The sequence below is a fragment of the Cavia porcellus genome, unplaced genomic scaffold, assembly GCF_034190915.1.
Source record: "Cavia porcellus strain 051 isolate PalLab524CR breed Dunkin Hartley unplaced genomic scaffold, mCavPor4.1 scaffold_9, whole genome shotgun sequence".
NCBI classification, from domain to species: Eukaryota; Metazoa; Chordata; class Mammalia; order Rodentia; family Caviidae; genus Cavia; species Cavia porcellus.
In genome coordinates, this window is record NW_026947492.1 from 55274277 (window position 1) to 55294534 (window position 20258).

At 39.3% G+C, this 20258-nt stretch overlaps 1 protein-coding gene and 1 long non-coding RNA gene across 2 annotated transcripts in view; both read left to right on the top strand.

Annotated features, from left to right (window-relative positions):
• Positions 1 to 20258, top strand: part of Gab2 (GRB2 associated binding protein 2) — a 187797-nt gene that overhangs the window by 78751 nt on the left and 88788 nt on the right. The window lies entirely within an intron of this gene.
• LOC134477686 (uncharacterized) overlaps positions 1 to 20258 on the top strand; it is a 105432-nt gene that overhangs the window by 64494 nt on the left and 20680 nt on the right. The window contains exon 2 of the long non-coding RNA XR_010049827.1: positions 1 to 20258. This exon is cut by the window's left edge and continues 42004 nt beyond it; it is cut by the window's right edge and continues 20680 nt beyond it. This is a non-coding gene — a long non-coding RNA (uncharacterized LOC134477686).

Here is a 20258-nt window from a genome sequence, read left to right on the forward strand (position 1 = left end):
CCTCTGTACTGTGAAGATTTATGTGCATAGATAGCCTAGAACACAGCAAAATAGTCAGTACTGAATTGAAGTATAGATCACACCAGGTAACCCCATAAGCTTTTTCTGGACCAGTAAAGCTGGCATCCAGTAGACCTCACTAGGTAGTGTGGAGGGAGAGTCCCCAGCCTGGTGGCTTCCTGAGCCACTTCTTGAAAAACCCAAGGGCCCTCACCACAGGCTTCCAACAGCCTGTGTATTTTTAGTCCTGCTTTTCATGTTAGTTTCCCGTTAGCTGCTTGCAGGAAATCTGTTCTTGGACATACTCTGCCCATTTCCTGAAGTCTTCCTCTTCACATTGTGTCAGTTTGGGGATGAATCAAGTCAGCAGTTTTGGAGAGCACCAGTGCCCTTCCCTGCCACAGACTCCCCCCTTCGTGGAATACCAGAAAGCTGCCTTTCTTGTCTTTTCTAGGGCTGAAGGGAGGAGGGTTGAATGCTCAGTGTGTATCAGCTCAGCACAAATGTCCTTTTGTGTGTAGGGGGGCATGTGTGTATTTTTTCTCTTCCCAATGGACACTTTTATTTATTAGGTCCGGATAGTACCCTCTGAACTACCACAATAGTGTGCAGATACAGAGCTGCATTACAGAGGCTGTGGCAGCGGGCAGCGGTTCTCCTTTCTCTGCCTCTGCCCTCACCCCTTTGTCCATTGTCAATCTGGTCAGACTGAACCAGCCTAGGACTTCCACAATCCATTTTAGGCCCAGAGCTATACAGACACTGTTCCTTTTACCTTGAAGACATCATACTTGGAAAAAATTTTCCATAAGAAGAAAAGAAACTCTCCATGTTTGCACAGTGACAATTTGTCAGTGTTACTGTTATTGTCGCAGCACTTGTAGAGATTGAACTCACAGCCTTTTTACTGAGCTAAATCCCCGGACTTTTTAAAATTTTGAGACACGGTCTTGCTAACTTGCCCAGGCTGGGATCCAACTTGCAATCTGCCCTGTCTCAGCCTCCCAGAGTGCTGGGATTACAAGGATGCACCAACACACTCAGCCATACAATTATAATTTTTAAAACATGTTATATCTTTGAGAAACTGAGATGCTGGCTTTGTTATTCCTTAAGAATGGAAGATTTGGATGAACAGATATATTATGTGCATTAAATCCTGTACATACGAGGTCCAAAGGTGAGCCTGTTCTCTTCCCTCTAAAGTGGCCTCTTCACTTGGATTCTTATTCTGAGCTGTCCTTTCTTCTATCATCCTTCACCGTGGACTCTTCTTTACCATAATAACATGAACTACTTTCCCTTGAGGGAAACTCCAAGCCCAGTGCTCAGCACAAACTAGGATTCAATAGGTAATGGGAATTAGAAACTAAAATGCAAAAAACCTTGTATTTACCTTTCTTTCCCATATTTGGGGAATTCTGCCTATCATTCAAACTTACTTGTTTGTTTTTATACCCAGGTATCAGTGCAAGAATAGAAACCACTCCAGAGACTTTAAACAGGAAGGAATTTAGTACAAGGAATTAAATGCTTATCAAACAGTAAAAATAACTAAATCTGTGTTTTCTGCTTCAGACTCCATGAATAACCTCCCTGATGTGCTCAGCTTAGCACCCAGCCCTATTCCATCCCTGTGACCTAGGGATTGGAAGGTCAGATCGAGAAACTGCAACATACCTGCTCTGTGGCTCTTGGGAAGCTAGAGAACCCCTTAGCTGCATAAACTCTTCATAGTCTACACCCTTGTTTGTCAGAAGAAACAATAAGCAGCCAAAAGGATCAGGAAAATGGTCTTTGCCTCACTTTCATCCTACAGGTCATGTATGAATGCAAGCAATTGGCTGTTAACAAAAAAGCTAATCTGGTAAAGGTGATTTTTAGTTTTTTAGATTTCTAACTAGAGGAGAATGGATTAGACATTGAGTAAGCCAACCTACGTACATATAGTCAACTTCATGCAGAAAGTATTTCAAGGAGCAGTATATAGGATACAAAGTAGAAGAGAAAATCTGAACAAGTCTTTGAATCTAGTTATTACCTTCCGATACATAGTCACTCCCATAAAACATGTTTCTTTATAAGAAATCCTCCATATCTCCCTGCCTCTAGGAGAGTCTGATTCACCAGCCAGGTTGCTCTCATCTTGTACTTGTTGAATACATGCAGTATTCTTGAGTGCCACATACGTCCCTGCTATATATATACTGTGCAAAGATAAAGGGAAAAAATCGAGGCCCTGACATCAAGAAATTTATGATAACATAGCAGGGGATAAAGAAATGAAAATAGTTACAAAATTATATTATAGTGCTAAGTAGAAGATTTTTAACCATAGAATAATTTGGCACTTTTTAGAATATAAAAAGAATCTTGTATATACTGCTTTGCATAAAGCTGCTTTTATTCTTTTTGAGATCATCCATGTTGCTGAATATATTTATAGGCAATCTCTTTTTTATTGCTGAGTGGTATTCCGTTGTGTAAATATACAGTGGCTTTTTTATGAAGTCTCCTGTGAATAGATAGTTATGCTGTTGCCAGCGTTCAGTTATTATGAATAAATCCATGCTGACTTGTAATATCCTTTTTAAAAATAGTTTTCAGATTTAGATATACATAAAATTAAAAAGATAGTTTAGAATTCTCATATACCCCAAACCCTATTGGAGTTTTTCCTGTTCTGTTAGACACGTTTAGATTAAGAAAAGAGGGTTATTTAGCTCAGAGTTTGGAGATTTGAGGGCTGCATGCTGACACCAACTTAGCTCTGTTGAGGACCGGCTCTGCTGTGTCACATCATGACAGATGTGGCACAAGTGAAGTTCTATATCTCTTGATTCTTGAATGATACTACTTCTTCAGAAATACATTTTAAACTGAGTATGGTAACATGCACCTGTAGTCTCAAATATTTGGGAGGCTGAAGCAGGAGAAATGCTTGAGCTCAGGAGTTTAAAGCCAAACTGAGTCAGCATAGCAAGACCCTATCAAAAAACAATAGAATAACAGTGCTTGGCAAGAAAAAGTGATGTGGTACACACCTGTAATCCCAGGTCTCAGTGAAGCAGAGGATCACTGGCCTCAAGGCTGGCCTGAACTATATAGTGAGACCTTGTCTCAAAGTGTGTGTGTGTGTGTGTGTGTGTGTGTGTGTGTGTGTGTGTGTGTGTGTGTTCTGAGAGACTGAGTCAAGAGGGTCACGAGCTTGAGCCTAGCCTGGATAATTTATTGATATACCATCTCAAAATAAAAAATATACACAAGGGCTGAGAAGCAACTCATTGCAAAAGCCCTAAGTTCATTCCTCATTATTGGAGGAAACAAGAAAAAAATAGGGATAGTTTATTGAAAGTTCATAGAATACATTTTTATGGAGTTTTCCTTACTCTGGTCTTGCTAGCATCTTGTTTCTGGTGAAATCATCTTAAAGTATTATCTCTGTGTCTTGTGATTTGACTCCTGACAATACAGTAGCTGTCAGGGTGTTGCTAAGTCATGTAAGATTCTTAGAAATCCCACACTCTAGGTTGATAGTTGAAGGTTGGTAGTTGTTTCTGTGGTCAGGATGAAGGCACACCACAGCATAGATAGAGTTCTTAGAAACCTAGCATCATTGACTCTCAGGGCTAAAGAACCAGAAGTTCATGCTAGTGTACCCATGCTACATGTTTGTATGCCTTCTGCAGCATTCTCACTTAGTGATCATTGTCACTCCAGTGTTGCTCCATGTAGTTAATAGAGTTGCTGACTAAGTCAAAGAGAGCTTCAGCTCCATACTCTCGGTGCTGTCCTGGAAGGAAGCTGGGATAGGAGTCTGGATCCTTCGCTTCTAGTCTCAGGTCTGCCACTATTAATTCTGTGACTTCTGAGAACTCTCTTTCCTCTCTGGATCTCTTAAATTAGGGTATCAGATTGTGTTAGCGATTATAGATACATGGCGTCGCTGCTGCCACTTTCCCCGCACCACTGTACTAAGACATCACTGCTCAGTTCTGTCAGGTTCTTCCTGATGGGTGCTACAAATGAAATACCAGAATCCTTCTCAGCCATTTTCAGGGCAATTAGAACCAATAGGTGGGGCTTGATAAGCAAGATGGAAGTCGTTCTCTTGGATCTCTGAGTTTCTCAAGCAGTAGTTTGCGGGCAGATATTTAGCAATGTTTATAAAGTGAGAGGTTTTAGAGGAAATGTGGCATAACCCATGCTGCATCTCTTAATCACAGGAGTCAGTTCCCCAAACAGTAAAGACACATGCAATGTTCCAGGCACTGCTAGAGCAGAAACAAACAGACAGACAAACAACCAGGAAACAAGTTTTCTGCCTGAAAGGAACTTTCAAACTATAGGTAACAGATTATAACTCAATCAGCAAGCATGATACAGAATGAACAAGCATAGAGTAAACAGTTACAGAGGGAAGCAGTGGAGCGTAGAAGAGGACGTTTCTATCAGGTAGATGACTGTGGGAGGGTGTCCTGGGAGAGGCGATGGAGGAAAACTGTTCCCCTTCTTCTCTCACACTTAGTATTGTGCTAAGATGCCTACATTCTTGGTATGGGGTGATCAGGCCCATTCCGATTGTCTCATCTACGATCTATATATAGTAATGTATGTCTCCCACTCATGTGTGAATTTTGAGGATCAGATTCTTGGCCTGTGGTTCACCTCTACAAGGTGCCTCAAAAGCCTCCAATTGTAAATGTGTATAGTGGAAACTGTTATCATGTACCCTGTACTAAATCTTCTTGTGCTCCAGGAAACCTGCCTTAAGAAGATGTCAAGCTACAGGTCATCTTTTGCTAGGTTCACCTACCACATCCCAGTAATCACTGAGAAGTTGATTCTAGCTGTTTAATATCTCTTTTGCGTTTCTTCTTCTGACTCTCCATTGCCAGACTATAGTGTAAGCCACCATCATTTTCCACAGGTAACATCAGTCTCCAAGTTGACATAATTGACCCTAGTCTTGCTGGTCTCCAGCTTTTCACAAAGTACCCAGAGTGAACATTCTAGAACACAAATCTGGTGGTAGCCCTCCCATTTCTATTATCCTTACCATAAAGTCACGTTCTTTTCTTTCTCCTCACTGGCTTTTCCTGACCTCTTCAACGTCAATAAGGCCCTTTTGCTATTTGTACTCTAGCATATGGCTTTTCCTTTTATTATGTTGGTTATGCTGTACTGTAATTGTTTCTTATTGACATCCTCGGCCTCCATGCCCAGTGTACAATAGAATATTAAATATGTGAATGAGTTCATCATTTTAAATAATTTTCTATAAACAAATAGAAGATCCCTAATGGAGCTCTTATGTGTGGTTAATCATATAGTAAATTGACGGAGGCAAGATTAAGACAAGGTCTCACTATATAGTCCAGGCTGACCTTGAACCAAACCTGGCTAGTAAATTATTTTTATAGCACATCTTAGGTTATGTGCATGGGTAAAAGATTCCAGTTTCTGTCATATTTGGTTCTGTCGTCACAAAGGTAACATTATGAAGCCTAAAGGTAAATTAAGAAGGAATATATGGAGGGGGGCTACTTAAAGAACAGAAATTTTACCCCTTTTTCTTCCTAGTAGTGCTGCAGTATGTATCTTCGTGCATATATCTTTTTCTTTCCAGTGAATTATTTCCCTAAAGTCAGTTGCCAGAAATGATGGGTCAAAGGGGAATGAACCTTTGTAAAGCTTTTCAAGTACTACTAAATTGTTTCCCAAATGCTTTGTACCAACGAACACCCTTATATGCAGCGTACCTGGTGTTTGTTTTATACAACTTTTCCACCACTGAGAAGTGGCATTAAAATGTTTTTGCCAATTTAATGGAGAAAAGAATGGTTCTTCCCCATCCTTATTAGTTAGTGCTTGGTCTTTGTCAGCCAGTTCTTCCTGCAGCTCCTTCTGGAGGCACATCCTGACCCTCAGAGACTGCAGAGGCTGCGAGCCCCACAGCCTCAGTGGCCCCTGCAGCACAGCACGCCCTTGTGCAGCGGGAGGGAGGGCAGTGATGAAGGAAGACACAACACAAACCCCACCATTGTGAGGGGAGAGGTCGCCGGGATAATACTGTGAGAAGGGATGAAAAGAACGATTCTCCATTCTTGATTGTTGTCATTTCCAAGGATGAGCCAGCAGCCCCAGCACTGGAAGGGATGGGTCTTTACTGCAGCCAGATGCTCCTTTTTCCAGTGCTGGCTCCCATTATTTCTGGTGAGAAAGGGTGGGGAGAGCATGGCAGCTGAAACAGATTAACTTCGGTGCCAGTTTCCTCCTTTTGAGTGAATGCCCTGGACCTGGGGACGTGTAGAATTAGTCAGAAACTGTCTGGAAGTAAGAATGTGGTTCAGGGTCCGCAGTGTGTAGGAGCCAACCTTCTGGAGTTTGTGTACCATTCCTACCTTTATCTGTGCGAGCTGCCTGAGGAAGAATCTTTTTCCCCTCTCCTTCCCAGGGCCACAGCCTTCCTTTGAGCCCTCATCCTGTTTTGTCTGTGCTATGGCAGTAGCTTCCTGCTTCCCTTAACTTAGTCTCCTTTTTAAAAAATTTTTTGTATTGGTACATTTTAGTTATTCATAATATCATAGGGAATTTGTACCTATACATGATATACATCCTTTTTATTTTTAATTTATTCATTTAATTTTTTTATCGGTACCGGGGATCGAACTCATGACAGCCTGCTTGCAAGGCAGGTGCTTATGCTACTGAGCTAAATCCCCAGCCCCTTATTTATTTATTTTTGAGACAGATTTCAGTATATAGTCCAGGCTGGCCTTGGACTGCAGCCCAGGGTAACCTCAAGTTTGCCACAGTACTCCTGCCTCAGCTTCCCCAGTGCTGGGATCGTAGACATGTGTCACCAGGCCCAATTTACAAGGTATTTCTTCTTTTTCCCCACTCCTCTCCCATCTTCAGCCCCTCATCTCCTTTTTATTTATAAAAGCTTTGTTTCTGTTTTTTCCCTTTTTCTTTTCCCTCCTTCCTTTCCCCCTTACCCCTCCCTTGTTCCCTTTCTGATTTGAACATTTTCCTCCCATTTCCCAATATCTATTACACATTTTGATTGTTAAAGTTTTGGTTTTTCACACCAGGAAAATCATGCAACATTTATTTACACATGTGTGCCTGATTAATTTCACTTGAGTAGAGCTTCAGGGTACATCCACTTACTTTGAAATACCTCAAGCGTATCTTCTTTAAAGGCTGAGTAGTACTCCATTGTATATTTTTAAAAACTTTTTTTTATTCATTCATTGGTTGGGCATTTGGGCTGTTTCCAAGATTTAGCTATTCCAAACTGTGCTGCATAAACATGGGTGTGAATATACTGCACGATATGATGAATTATTTTGGGAAGATATCAAGAAGGGAGAAAAGTGGGTGGAGTGGAACCTCTAGTTTTAGTGTTTTGAAAACTTGCCACACTGATTTCCACGCTGCTTTTGCCAGTGTACCTTCACACCACCAGTGGAAAAGGGTTCCTTTTCCTCCACCAGGATTTGTTGTTGGTTGGTTTTTTAATAATAGCTATTCTTTCTAGAGCAAGGTGGTTCTCAGTGTTGCTTTAATTTGTCTCCACCAGTGATGTAGAATGTTTTTTCACTTCTCCATCTGAGAAGAGGCTGCTTATTTCAGATGCCTACTTTTGGACTAGGTCTTTAGATTTGGGGGTTGTCTGATTTTTTGAGTTCTTTATATGTTCTAGATAGTCCTTTGAGGCACAGATGGAAGAAAATGTTTCCTACATCTTCCTATATTGAATAGAAGAGGTAATGGTGGGCATCCTTGTCTTGTTTCTGATTTTAAAGTGAAAGCTTTCAGTTCTTGTCTGTTTAGTGTGATGCTGGCTATTGTTTTGTCATTGATGGCTTTTATCAGATTGAGATAAAGACTATTTCAGTTTCCTATAGGGATTTTTATCATGAATGGGTATTGGACTTTGTTGAACACTTTTTCTGCATCTGTTAAGATGATAATGTGATTTTTTTCCTTGGCTCTGTTAATATATAGTATATTACATTCATTGATTTGAGTATGTCAAATCATCCCCGCATCCCTGGGATGAATCTTACTTGTTCATTGGATGTAATCTTTTTGATGGTTTGCTGCATTCCATTTGCCAGTATCTTATTGAGACCTTTGGTGTCTTATGTTCATTAGGAAGATGGGCCTCCAGTTCTCTTTTTTGGTATTTTTTTGTTCTCTGATTTTGGTATCAGGGTGGTTGTTGCTTCTTTTTTTTTTTTAAATAAAGTTGGCTAAGGGTTGTCAGTTTCATTTAATCTTTCAAAGAACCAACTTCTAGATTCATTGATTCTTTGTGTTGTTTTCTTAGTCTCTATTACATTAATTTCCTCCCTATTCCCCTCTTTGGGCTTGACTTGTTCTTCAAGAAGCTAGAGGTTCAACATTAGGTTGTTATTGAGCTCACTGTTTTTTTCTGATATGAGAATTCACTGCTGTGAATTTTCTCATAGGAGTGCTTTCCTTGCTAGCTTCTACTTTTGACTCTTATCAATCTTGTTATTCTTTGTATCATCTAGCAGATGTTGAACTGATTTTTCATGACTGTTAACGGCAATCCTGTCTTCCATATCTGATATTCTGTCCTCACATTGACTTATTCTGCTGCAGATACTTTCAGTGTGATTTTTAAACTTCTGAATACCTGTTTGAATCTGTTTCACGGATTCCATTTCTTTCCTATATTGGGCATTTGTGGTTTGCATCATTTTTCTAAGCTCCTCTTTTTTTTTTTTTTTAATCTGTATCTGCTCTAGAGTCCTGGCATACCATGAAGAACAACTGACTAGAACAGTTATGTCACTTTGGCTAAAATAATATAACCAGCAGTAATAATAGTGTCAAACGCAGCCTAGAAAATGACAAACTGTAGTAACTATTAATTTGCCACCTCTAATATTTGTGGTTATACAGCAAAATCTAAAACAAGGAAATTGTATACAATAATTTTCCCCTCAATATGGCAGTTTTACCCTCAGGGAGAAAACTTAAAAGGAGCTTGGAAGGGGAGGAATAGAGAAACAAAAGAGGAGGAAATGACTAGAAGCAAGGCTGGAAGACAAAGGAAAATTACAACTACTTTGGGAAACATGATAAACAAGAAGTAGAGAGAAGGATTACAAACAAGAACAGGCTAAAAACCATAAAAAATCCTAGAAACAGTGCTTACCCTCATATAAAAATAATAAAAAACAAAACAAAAACAAGAAAAGAAAATAAGAAAAAAAAGGTCCACTTCAAGAGGTGTGTCTCTGCTGTCAATTGTAGATAATGTGTGCAGACAGAATCCAACTCCCTGCAAATCAGTCATAGCTTTAGGGTAGGACAGTAGATAATTCCAGCAAGCCTGCACCCTTAGTTCCACTGAAGCCAGACTGTGAGGCTGGAACCTCATTTGTTCTATTTGTAACATTCTGTGTGCTTCCTACTTGCTTGAACTCGGCTCCTTGACCTGCTGCTGACTTGAACTTGGCCATCTCTCCCTGACCCTGGAAGCCACTAGATGGAACCAGTTCGCAGCTGCTTTGAATTCAAATTCAATTTGAGTTCCAAGATGGCAACTTACCAATCACCCTTTCCTGGGGTATATCTGAAGCCAAATAACTTGCCAGCCAATACAGTCTGCTGTATCCACTGTTCTGTTCCACTGGTGCATTTTTCCGTGTAGGCCTCTGCGGTTGCCAGGAGTCAACATGCACTGGTAGGCTCAAGCCAGCTCTCCTACATGAGGGCTCAGGGAGAAAATGTGACCTGCTACCTCCTTCTTCTTATCTGAAGTCTCTCTGTTTGCTCTCCCTATGGTCTCAGTTCTCACTTTTATCCTTGCTGGGTCCCAGGGATCCATTTTGCCCTTCTTTTGTTTCTCACTTTACTATATTCCAGCATCTGGATCCCAGATTTCAGAGAGGCTGTTTCTCTGCTATTCACCACTCCACCATCTTTCTAGAAGTCCCCCTTAATCTGCCCTCACCTACACTACTGCCAAAGTTGTATTTCAGCCATCTGTGTTAGATGTTACCGCTCCACAGTTTAAACTGTGACAGGTTACCCTACCTTCATGATTAAAATGTATGTTCCTTTCCCTTTTTCAGCCTTACTTTTTTCTATTTGTTTGTTGTTTGTTTGTTTGTTTGTTTGTTTTAGCAATCTTCAAGTCCCTATTTTCATTTTTTGGGGATCTGTACCCGGAAATAAAATCAATCACATGTTATTGCCCTACTGTTTTATCATAGTAGTTATACCATTTTACATTCCCACCAACAAAGCACAAGATTGCCAGTTTTGCTATATATTCACCAATACTTATTTTTTGTTTTTAAAGAATGTTTTAAAGAGCAGCTGTCTTCGTGGGTATGGGATGGTATGTCATTGTGGTTTTTAATTGCATTTCCCTATGATTAGTGATGTCAGCTTCTTCCTCTGTGCATGTTGGCCTTTTGTGTATCTCCTTTGCAGAATGGTCAGATTGGGTCCTTTGCCTTTCTTCCAGTTGGGTTGTTTTGTTGTTGTGGAGTTGTATTCTGTATGTATTCTAGATATTAACCCCTTACCAAATATGTGGCTTGTAAATATTATCCCATTGTGTGGACTGTATTTTTACTATGTTGATTCTGTCCTTTGATTCACAGGAGCTGATAACTATGATGGAGTCTATTTTTATCTATTTTTACTTTTGTTGTTTATTTTTGGAAATGATGATTTCTGAAGAAATCACTGTCACATTCAGTTTCATGAAGCTTTCCATGACTTCTTTGAAGAGTTTATAGTATAGTTCTTTTATTTAGGTCTTCCATGCATTTAGAGTTAATTTATGTATATGGTAGAAGGCAAGGGTACAACTCCTTGAGTTGTTTTTTTTTTTTTTACATTTGAATATCTATTTTTTCCATTACTGTTTTGTGGGTGAAATCTTATTTTTATATGTGTAATAATCCTGGGATGTGTTATAAGTTTCTCATCAATGAGAAAACAGATGTCAAGAATCTCCTCAAAGCAAGCTCTTGGTAACCTTGCTAAGTCATAGGGATAAAAGAAAGAACAAAGACCGTTTTTTGGTATAAAGTTAGGAGAAGAGGGAAATGGAGAGAGGGAAAAGCTAAACAGACAAAAAATAAGATTGAAATGGAATATATCTTTGACTAGACCTTCCCCTTCTGTCCTTTTCCTTTCCTTCCTTCTCGCTGTCTCTAAGTAGCTCCTTTCTTTTGCTGTCTTTTTAGAAACTCTTTTTAAAGCTTTTCCAGTCTGTCCCCAACCTGTTGTGTCAGATCAGTCCGCTGTCATTCCCTTTCTGCTTCTGTGAATCAGTGGAGCTGTGTTAGGTCCCACTGTCCTGCCTTTTCACGCCATGTCATTTCATATGCCTTACCTTTAATGTATTCCGTTCTCTTGAGAGTAGGGCACACAGTCACCTCTTCTACTCAGTGTTGTGGCACATAGCTGTGTACTCAGTAAGCAGGTCAAGAAAATGACCTAACAGATAGTTTTTGTTCATCTGCATAGCCATTCAGCATATGCAGTGTGGTCTACATACAGTATTTTACATATTTACATTATACTATCCTATACATCCTGTAATCCTTGTAGCTGTGCACCTGTGGCAGGGAAAACTGGTTTTATCTTCATTCTAGAATTAAGATACTAAGATTCAGTAAGGTTATGGGAATTATATGAGATCAGAAACCTAGCAGAGGATCAAGATGGGACTTAAATTTAGGTCACAGGCCATGTGTTTAACCACTTCAGGCAATATGTTCATCTATTAAATGAAGATAATGGCATGTGCTTCCTAGGTGGCTGTGGGTATTAAAAATCATACTGTGTGTGAGTGAAGAATGTAGCACAATACTGGCATATCATGTAAGTGCTCAATTTTTAGGAATTATTGTTATCATGTCTAAAGCTGGTGTCTATGTCACTGCTACTTCCTAGGTATTACTTTGGAAGAGTCTTGCAGTGCCTTCACAATGTTTCTGCCTTGGACTGTTGTGAAAATTAGCAGCCATCCCTGCTTTATATGCAGATTCTATGTCAGGCAGCCCATGTGATGTCTGCCTGACTCAGGCCCTCAATGAATGGTTCCTTTACTTCTCCTGAAGTGCTTATGTGGATGAGTTACATAAAGCTTTGTGTGCTTGGCAGCCAGAGGCTAAGGAATAACCCTGCTAGAAATAAAATTTACAACTCTGTCATACTTTTTAAATTATAGATGTGTAGGTAGGTTCTTTCCAGTTCCTCTTTCTGTGACCTTTCCACATTTTTTGTGGTAGGTTTACTTAAGATAGTAGGATCACAAAGGCATGTAGAAGCTAATCTGCACTGATGTCTTGTTTTCAATTTGTAGTGGCCCCAGGGCACTTGTGTAATAAATAGTGCTGTGTAAATTAAAGTGCAACTAAAGATCTCTTCAGTGTTTCTTAAATTAAGTTGATTATGTGTGATAATTTGTACCTAGAGGCTTTTGTTATTTGTTGTAGTGACTGTGGCAGTAATGAGCCTGGCTCCTAAAAAAGCTTGGCACTGCCCCATCTTTGCATTTGGCAGGACTCCATGGTGGTGTACCCTGAACAAATGAATCAGCCTATTTGGGGGATGGGGAAACTGAATCACTGGGAGGCTGTGGGTCTTGCTCATGATCTGCAGTGTTCCTGAGACAGGGGCATACCAGAGAATTCACTATTTGTTCCTAGCTGCATTATTGCTTAGCCTCTGAATTTAGGATTGTCAAATCCTTTGTAATTCATTCACAGCAGCACCAAATCAGGAAAGGGGAAGTAAAGGAACCATTCATTGAGCACCTGAGTAAGGCAGACATCACATGAGGATCTTGATGTAGGATTTGCATGTACAGTGGGACTGGCTAATAATATTCCCAAGCGTTCTGCATTCTGGTTCTATCTACAGACTATTTCCTTTACATAGTAGATAACACTTTATCTGTATTTGTCTCTAGTCAAACCATTTGAAGAACTTTTTTTTAAAAAATACTGAAAAAAATAGCCTTCAAAGTAAACCCAAAGCTGTACATGTCTAATCCTCATGACAACCTTTTAAGATAAACACAGTAGATGATACTTTCTTCATAGAGGTCACAGTTAGATGATATTTTCTTCGAGAGGTCAATGAATTTGTGTAGGGCTGGGTAAGGGAGAAGAACAATCAGGCTCAGAACTGAACCCAGCATTTATGATAAATCACTACTCCAAGGCCCTCAGATTCTGAGTGTCTGTAAGAGTTTCTTAATTTCAGGTCCTACTCCTTCTATCTTCATCGGGAAAGTGGACTTTCAGGCCTGGAAAGTTGAAGTAGTTCTTGTATTTGAAAGATGTTTAGCACAAAGAGCGTAGAAAACCTCGATAGATCCACAGATTGATAGGTCGACAGATAGATCAAACAGATATATTCCCCTCGAATGGGACAGTTCTAGTAATTTCTCAGAGAGGATGATTATAGTGTTGAAATGAGCTAATATATGTAAAGTGCTTGTTAAAATGCTGGATACAGAGTAAACATTTGCTGTTGTGGTTGTTATGGTAAAGAACCTCCAGTTTAGAGAAATCCCCAAATCTCTCCCTTGTTTTCCCCATGTTTCCTTATTGAAGAACTATAGAGGAATAACATTTCCTTTTGTTTTGTATGCATGCGTGTGAGGTTTTTTGTTGTTGCTGTTTGTTTTTTCCCCTCATAGGTCAACCTGACTCAAAGTTTCAGTTAACACCAAGCAGGCATTCAAATGGGTGTGGCCTCAGTAAATGTTCTGTTTAGATTATAGCACACAAACATACTCCTTCACCCCGCTCCCCAACACTTGTTTCTAAGCTTAAACTTGGGGGAAGGTTACTCTTCTTAGTCATTTGCAACAAGCAAGAAAGCTGCTTTTCTATCAGTAGATCCAGTACTGAGCAGCATTGCTTATTGCATCTCAGGAGTCTAGCCTACATCAGACCTAACTGCTAGCTGGTACCTCTTCTTGGGGGCCCCAGCCTTCTATTTAACTGCCTTCCCTGAGTCAAGTTGCCTCAGGATTTCTAAATGCCTGGTTTCTCTGGTTATCTAATTGTATCTTAGGTATTTATGAAAAGAATTTACAAACAAGTTGAGGAAATGTGAAAGCAATACAATAAACAGAACTGACACCTACTGCTTGGCCTGGAACTTGGAATAAAGCAATGGCTCAGTGAATATTTGTCAAACAGATAATCATTTGGGGCATAACACATTTAATTATCCTAGAAGTCTAGTTCAGATGTTACCTGCTCCACTGAGTTCTGGCATCAAACATAAACTTTTCATCTATAGTAATTGAACTTTATATTCCTGATGTAGAGAAACAGTCTTTTACTTCTATTACTAAATTGGTTCTCATGACAGCCCTGTCAGGATTATCATCTTTATAATTGAAGAAACTGAGTCTTAACGTTATGAAAGAGACTAAGGATATGCAATTATTATATAGCAAACTGAACCCAAAACTTACTCCCATCTGTTACATTTTTTTCTGCATCAGAAACAAACATTTATTGTTTTAATTTCTCCACTGCAATAGAAAATTGTCTTATACCTGTGCTTCCAAGAGCCTCACATATCATAAACATTTGAAAGTAAATTGCCAGTTTTATTCTTCAATACCAGAATCAAAGGAATGACCAAGGACACAATTTCATACAAAAACAAGGTACAGAGAGGAAAAGACTTAGTGTGGCAACAAATCAAGGGTGTGCTTTCCTGTATGGCGAGCTCCTACAGGGCCTTCTTAATTTTTCTTAATAAGGATGGTGGGACATAGCTACAATCCTCTTTCTGACTGTGTGGCATTGTGCAGCACCTGAGTACAGCATTTAACCTCTCCCACACATCCTGGGTGTCAGCTCTGCCACAGCACTGGCTCCAGGACAGGGGCAGTTAGAATGATGCAAGTCCTCACAGTTAACTGAGATTCATTGCTATTAATATCAAGATTTCTATTAATACTCCCTTTTTACTGTGAGCTAATTTAAATCTGCTGTTCTCTAAGCTATTCTTAACTACACGTTCTTGGATCTGGGCCTGGTTCCCATTTACAGATCATAACTTCCATTTGCAAAAATCATAGGATCTCTGCCTCTTACTTCTCAGAAGAAGTGTAGATTGTTTTAGAATTGAGAAGTGGCAATTCTTTGTTATGCAAGATTGTCCCGTGCATGGTTAAGATGTATGCTAGGCCCCTGACTTCTGACTCCCAAAGTTCTCACTAATCACTGTGACAACTTGCTCTCTATCACACACATAATAATGCATATTTTTAAGCCCCGGAAAGTGGATAGTAATGCCACTGTCTGAAAGCCAGTATAACCAGATATCTATCTCTGCCACCTTTGATTTCTACTGACATGAGTCCCTACCCAAGTTGAAACTAGGAAAGGGAGAAAAGGGGCTTTTTCACATCTACCCTAGAATTCCTATATTTGTGAAGCAGGGAGGCAAATTAAGGGTTGGGCTTTGGAGACTAAGTGAAAGTCCTTCTTGCTCTCTCAAGACAGGATTGATTGATAGACAGATATTGGTTTTTTGACACAGTGTCTTAATATATCATTTAGGGTGGCATTAAACTCACTATGTAGCCCAGGCTGGCCTGCAACTTGCAGTAATCCTCCTGTCTCAACCTCCCAAGCTCTGGAATTACAGGCGTGCACCACCCATTGAAGAAAAGATCCCTAGTTTAAGGTCAGACTGGGCATCTTAGCAAGAATCTTTATCCAAAGTCAAATTTAAAAAGCTGGAAATGTAGTTTAGTGTAGAGCACTTGCCTAGTGTGAAGGCCAGGTTTGATCCCCAAGTACCACAAAAAACACGAAGGCTGTGGAGTGGGGAACAGGACAAGGGGAGTGAATTAAAGACTATGAGGTGTCTTTTCGGGTGATGAAAATATTCTGGAACCAGTTAGTGATGTTGATTGCATAATCTTTTAAATATAATAAAAGCCACTGAACTGTACACTTTAAAGGGTACATTTTCATGGTATGTGACTCAAGATCTCAATTTCTCTTTGAATTACTTGAGTCTGCTACTTGTAGTATTTTTCCCATTGGCCATCAAATTTCCCAAGCCTGAAGCTTAAAAATCTGGCATGCACTAGCAGACTCTCTTTATTTCCCACAATTTCCCTTTCTAAAAGATCACTGAGAACTAAATCATAAGTAATTTTAACATCTCTTTTATTTCCCTCTCTGCTTCTTTTCCCCTTTTTTATACTATTGTGACAAACTCAATTTCTGTCTCCAGACTCTTCCCACCCTCATTATCTTTACGAAACACTTCCATTTATGTCCTCAAATTTGTATTGTAAAACATAATATACATACAAAATTGTATAAAATGTAGCATACAGTGCTCTAGGGGAAACACCCATATATCTATCAACCAGGTCCAAAAAAGGCCAGCACTTCAGAAATCCCTGTATGTCCCTTTCCCTTTCTAGTCTTACTCTTACTGTGCCCTCCACCCAGTGATCATAACTTTTATGGAAATCATCTCCTTGCTTTTATTTAGTTTTACCATGTGTGTGTATTATTCTTTGCTTTTTTAAAATTTGTTTTTATAGGTACATGTCTATAGTATATAGTGAAGCATGTATTTTGGGGAGTTAGCACATATACATAACATCTAAATTTTTTTGGCCCTGTACCCCTCATCTCTCCCTGCTCCTTCCAACTCTTGGTCCTTTTCCCATTTGAAAAACTCTATTTCCATTTTTAATTCAGTTCTCGTTTGTTTGTTTCTTTGTTTTTTTTATTTTTTGAGATAGGGTCTTGTTCAGGTTGTCCTTAAACTCACTGTGTACCCCAAGCTGGCCTTGAACTCATGATAATCTTCCTTCCTCAGTCTCCCAAGTGAGGGGATTACAGATATGCACTACCAAGCTTGGTTCTTCAATTCTTTTTTTTTTTAATCCCTTTTTCTTCTCCCTCCTCCCTCATGTGTCCCTCCTCCCATTTGAAAAAGATCTCCTTCCTTTTTTGATCTTTTGTTATTTATTTATATTTGGGGAGATTTCTCATATAAGAGAAACCAGGAGATACCTTAACCTTGTGTATCTGATTTATTCACTTAATATTATGTTCTCAAAGTACATCCATTCAGCTACCAGTACCTCAATTTTATCTTTCTTTATGTCAGGATAGTGCTCATTCATGTATAAATACCACTTTTCTTTGCCCATGCATCTGCTGATAGCCAAATAAGCTCTTTCTAAAACTTAGCATGCATAAAGTATGCATGTATCTATATTCTGATGTCTTTAACTATTTCAGGAAGATCCCTAGAAGGAGAAGAGCTGGGCCAAATGGAATTGCTAATTTTAATAGGTTGATGAATCTCCATATTGATTCCTAAAGTGATTGTACCCACCAACAGTAGAGTTCTTAAGCAATGATGTTTTACTGTTTTTAAACTTTATTGAAATGAAATGACATTTTCAGTCTTGCTTCTCTCAAGACTGTAAGATTCACTCATGCTGTTGTGCATAGTTCAGTTATTTTCTTAAAAATCTAGATCCAATGCTGTTTCATCCCACTGTGTACATGCTTAGACCAAATTCCTTGATGTGTAGTATTTCATGACTTTTTCTTACCCTGATCTCCAGTCTCATTGCTATGACCTTTCCCCCACATCCTTCCTGTAATACATCAAAGGATTTGCCATCTATAAACATATATTATGTCTTTCTTGGCCTGTTTATGTCTAAAATCTAGACTCTCCATTTTTTTTTAATCTTGGCATTTTCTTGACTCCCCTCTCAAGGTAGAATGGATTAGTCTCTTTTTCTGTGTTTTGTGATTCTTTATACTGTCTCTCCCCTTTTTACCCCTTACAAGATGTCTTGCATTAGGATAACAAGTAACAATGAGTGGGCATGCACACTGAAGCATGTATTGAGATCGATTGGATGGGTACAAAATAGAAGCTCAATAAGTGGTTCTTTCTTCCCCTCTTCACACAGTAAATATTCAGTCTTGTGGTTGAATTCTTTGGAGATGGCAGCATCCCACATTTTTATTTTTTTACTTTATTTATTTATTTTTTGGTACCAAGAATCAAACTCATGACCTTGCACTTGCCTGGTAGACATTTACCCTACTGAGCTAAACCCCCGGCCCAGTATCCCACATTGAAATCAGTGGCATAAAGGACTGTGAACTGTTGTATCTAATCTGAGCATCTTTCTGAAACTTCTCTTGATGTTCACCTTTCCTGCTCATGTGAGCAGTCTGTCTGGCGTGTGGGATTTCCAAGGGGATTCTGTGCCTGAGGAAGAATCCCTTCATTTCTTTGTTTTGTTTGATGCTTAACTTCAAAACTTGGAAAAGTAATTTTATTGTTAGTTTTCATTTTTATTAGTGTGTATTTGCAATATATAACAGTTACAAATTTGTTTAAATTCTCAAGCAGTGTAACTGCACATAAAAGTTTAGTCTGACTGATTCTTTTAAATACATCACAAATCTTAAACAGTAGATAAAATATATAAATACAATAATTGCAAACATTTGTGTACTTATGCTTAATCTTATTTTGAAACTCCCTATCTTCATTACTCCTACACCTCTGCATGCACTTCTAGAGTAATGTTATATCTGTTGTGATATAATTTGAAGATTTAAGTTATGTGATCTTGACTTGCGAGGGGAAATACACAGACAATGACCTTACCAGTATGAGAAGTGAAAGGAACAATTTCTCTAGTTGACAAGGTCATGGAATCTAGGTAATAAATTAGTGGCCACTTGATTGTTTGCTTTCTCAAAATACTTTGGACTCTTGACACTGATAATGAGACAGGATTTCTTTTTTCTGGATAGATGTCAATTGCTATATTAATATGATTTCTAGCGTAAGTGCCTGCTTGGCAAACATAAGGTCATGAGTTCAATCCCCGGCACCAAAAAAAAAAAAAAAAAAAGATTCCTAGTTCATGTCTTTCACATGGTTTTCACTTTTTAATAATTTAGTTTTTGGGCTTTAGCTCAGCGATGTAAGCTCCTGCCTAACAAGCACGAGGCCCTGAGTTCAATCCCTGGTACAAAAAAAATCTTGAAATAAGAATTTGTTGAGGCTCCTTTCTATGATGGCGAGCACAGGCAGAGAGAACCAACAGATCTTTCTCGGCCTGCCAGGTGCTGCCACTGGAAGGCCCCTTCTTACAGGCAGCCAGCAAGAGGAGAGAAACACAGCCAGGTAGGCCCCATGCACCTGTAGGCCACCATTGGAGGCCCTTGGTTCCTTCAGGCACCGTCACCCACCAGGAGAGTCTGACAAACACACGCCTGTGAGCCTGCCACCATCGCGGGAGTCCCAGTGTAAACACAAGGCTGAGAGAGCCCTACCTCAATGCACCCTGGATCATCAGGACCTAGTGTAGCTACACAGGGCTGGAGAAGCCAACCCCGTGCTCTCCTACCTCCTTGTAAATCTGAGGTCAGAGGAACCCAGGTGCCTGTCCCATCCCACCACACCATGATGGTGCAGCCAACACGGGAAGTGCGTAGGGCCCCACAACCAGCTTGTAGGGGAAATTGAGGAGAATGTCAAGAGGAAGGAACCACAGGGCATCTCAGACCTCCAGCCCACACAGAACAAGTCTGGGAGATACAGTCACGGAAGAAAATGAAAGTCACACACCTGAAATCTCTGAGAAGCTAGCAACTGAAGTAAAGAAATAACTTCATGAGATTATAAAAGCAATCCAATCAGAAATAATGTCTCAGGTAAAAGAAGAAATCACAAACATACTGAAAGAATTACTCAGCTTGTCTAAAGAAGACATAGATAGCTTTAGTTTGTTTAATCTAAACATAAATGAAGATATGGATAATTGCATGTATGTTTAAGTGTATAGAATTGACAACCATTTTACTAAGTTTTTGTTGGACAGTTTAACAGAACTGTTTGAAGTCTTGCTGTTTGATTTCCCACTTTATATATTCTACTTTTGTTTCTTGAACACCTATTTGTAAAACGACAATATGTAAACATCACCTAGTGATTTCTTACTGTTTATTTTTTTTTCTCTGAATGTATGTATTATTTCTACCTATTTTCTGTTTCATTTAGTCTATCTTTAAATAAAATTTTCAAAACATAGATAAAAAAAGAGGGGCATAGGAAAATGATAGAAATGTTAAATGAATATAGAAAGGAATTAAAATGCATGAAACAGATTCAAAGAGAGATCCAGGAAATTAAAAAGTCAA